Source organism: Electrophorus electricus, chromosome 7 (assembly GCF_013358815.1).
Source record: "Electrophorus electricus isolate fEleEle1 chromosome 7, fEleEle1.pri, whole genome shotgun sequence".
In the NCBI taxonomy this organism is placed as follows: domain Eukaryota; kingdom Metazoa; phylum Chordata; class Actinopteri; order Gymnotiformes; family Gymnotidae; genus Electrophorus; species Electrophorus electricus.
The window spans coordinates 25,508,308-25,511,500 of NC_049541.1; the positions used below are offsets into that span (position 1 = coordinate 25,508,308).

Sequence of the window (3,193 nt, forward strand, 5' to 3'; positions counted from 1 at the left end):
CATTTCCCAACAGTCCCCAAGTCTAACACCTTTTTTCATCAGATACCTGCCCTAGCTCCCCATGAGATGCTCACTAGCTTTACCGTGAACAATCTCCTTCATGTCTCTGAAATAATTAAAAAGTCCACCCCACCTTTTGTCTGCTTGACCCTGCTCCAAGTTCCCTTCTTAAGGTTTGCGCGTCTGTCATCCCTTCTCTTATATTCCACTCAATAAATGTCATAAATCCCATTGAACAAATTCCGATCTGTCATCAGATCGTGTCCCCATGGCCCTTAAGACAGTTACTCCCATTCTCAAGAAAACTGGCAGTGACTCAACCTGCCTGGCAAATTATACACACATTTCAAACCTTTTTTATTTAAAGAGATGGAAACAGTGGTTTCTGCCCAACTTCAAACATTTCTCACAGTACAGTTTTTATGAGCCCTGTAAACAACCTTCTGCTCACTGCAGATATTGGTCATATTAGTATAATTCTTACTCTTGATCCAAGTGCTGCTTTTGGTAAAATAAATTACAATGTATTCCTCTATCATTATCTCTTTCATTTCCTTCATCAGCATATAATGAACAGCATTAGCTTGGTTTTATTCCTACCTCACATCTATATAAGAATATGTTATTATTGGTAAACACAACTAGTCCACCGCACCTGTTGCTCAAAAGGTTCCTCAAGGACCTGTTCTTGGTCCACTCCTTTTCATTATTTATATGATACCTCTTGGTCAGTTTATCCATAGCCATAATATAAATTTCCACTGGTATGCTGATGACATCCAGATTTATTTTATCAAAAAATCATCTCTGAGTTTCCATTACAGTCCCCAATAGCATACATCCATGACTTATAACTGGATGAATGAAAACTTCCTACAATTAAATACAGAAACAAACTGAGGTACTATTAGTTGTGCCCAGAAAACCTGTTGCTGAAATATCTAATTAAACTGCTAGAAATGATGGCATGCAGTTTGATTCTTCATTCAGTTTTGAGGAACACGTAATGTCATTAACTCACTCTTTTTCATCTTCATAAAGTGGCACACCTCCAGCCATTACTGCTGCCATTGGTGCTCTGGTTCATGCCTTCCTATTTTCTCAAATGAATTATTATAGTTTCCTTTTTATTGGGCTTCTAGCCAAAACCATTAGAAAACTTCAACTGATTAAAAACTCAGCTGCCCACATTATCCATATTCGTTGTGAGTTGCACTGGTTACCAGATGGCTCACATATTCAGTATAAAATTCTCCTCATTACCTTCAATTACCTTAATTTGCAAGCCACATATTAACTTGGGGAACTCATCCATCCCTACAACCCTTCATTCCTTCAGTACCATAGCATCTATACTGTGGAATACTCCATCCATCTCTCTATGAAATTATTCTTTGTATTATTAATAATAAATATTCACAATGAATAAAAATATGAAGTATTATTCTATTTATTTGTCTTATCTACCACAACTACAGCACTACAATAAATAGAAAAATAATGTAATAGCACAGACCGATGCCTCCACGCATATAAAAAAGCTTATACCCTCTTAAGATGTGAGCTCAGCCAGCTCCACCATTCATTTCCTCCTGACCGTGCAGCCTGGTTGGGAGGAAAGAGGAAACAGCAGCTTCTGGAGGAGAAGTTACAGTGGTGCAGATCACACTTTGAGCCACATGAACTGCTAGTCTCTACCCTGCAGTCTACTAGAGAAACTTGTAAGTAAAATTATAAAACAGTTATAAATTATAAAAATAAAGGTTAACCACAAATCAATATAACAATAATAATTAGGATATATTTAAAGATTGTTATCCCTTGTTTTAATTTATGATTGTCTTAGGGGCATATGGGCATGGAGACAATTGGTAAGTTAAATGGCATATATGCTCATATTGTTCAATATAAATCAAAGGACCCGTATGTTCCTATAACATATAACACTGCAGTGGACACCATTGGTAGTGTATTTTGTTTTACTTGTCAGTGAGATGATAAATACGTTTGCGGTGTTGTAAGTAAGCTGTAATGGAGAGAGTCTCATAGCAAACACTGAAGGACAGACGGACAGAGCACTGTACAGTTTAGCGCCTTCGTGTCTTGTCCTGATGCGCCTATTCAGGTCAGGAAAGGTCAAGTCGTTAGACGAATGGGGTGCGAGTTAAAAGAAAAACAAGGGGGGTAAATTAAGGAAAGTGCTAAACTTTACAGTTTTGTGTCATTCAATCACCAGGGTGCAAGTCAAACCGACAAAACACTAAAATTATAAACCCTATGAGCTGGAGTATCTTGTGATATACGGGGGGGTTTGTATAAGGTATGTTTGTCCCTTCTGATGTTTCTGCAAATGGATTTGATTAAACTGTATTTATTTTCACCTTAAGGGTCTTTCCAAGGATGGTTTCGGTACTTTTTGTTCACAGTCTGGGTGATGAATGTCGCAATGCTGTTCCTGCTAACACACCTGGAAAAACAGGTGATGGTGATACAAATGCAATGCAAGCAAGCCAAGAGCAATGCTCCCAGAAGCAGATTTGAAGCCAGAGATAGCCATGCGGAGTACGAGCAGATATGAGAGAAACTGCACATGCTTTTGAAATGATGCTGAATCAAAAACAGCTGGTGTGGTTTTCCTATTTGTTTTTTGTTTTTTTCACATTTCAAAGAGATAAAAGAATAAATTATACCCCATAATGTAAACATTGTTGTACTTGAATGAATTAATTTGTAAGTTAAAAAAAATAATGAAAATCATTTTTTTTATCCAATTTGGCTGCTCTTTCAAAGAAGGAAATACTCATAGTTATAATTCAACGCATTCTTATGTGCTGTCATTTGAACCGCTGTACTTCATATTATTTTTAGAATCAGCAGCACAGGATGTGGCTTTGGTTTCCGGGTTTTAAAGCATAAAGACGTGAAGTCCATTTTATAAGTGATGCTTCCTATCAGAAACAAGCACATTTGTACCAAATCAGTTATACATTGATACAGTCTCTTTACACCGCATTCCACATAATTATGCAAACTGGATTTAAGTGTCATTTTTTGTTTTTCAATTAAACTCATGGATGGTATTGTGTCTCAGGGTTCTTTGGATCACTGAAATCAATCTCAGACACCTGTGATAATTAGTTTACCAGGTGAGCCCAATTAAAGGAAAACTACTTAAGAAGGACGTTCCACATTA

At 37.0% G+C, this 3,193-nt stretch overlaps 1 long non-coding RNA gene across 1 annotated transcript; it reads left to right on the forward strand.

Moving 5' to 3' along the window:
* The first annotated feature begins 1,604 nt into the window (after window positions 1-1,604).
* On the forward strand, window positions 1,605-2,703 carry LOC113571971. Its single transcript, XR_004776328.1, has 3 exons — window positions 1,605-1,721; window positions 1,847-1,871; window positions 2,388-2,703. It is a non-coding gene; the product is annotated as an uncharacterized LOC113571971 (long non-coding RNA).
* Window positions 2,704-3,193: the final 490 nt, after the last annotated feature.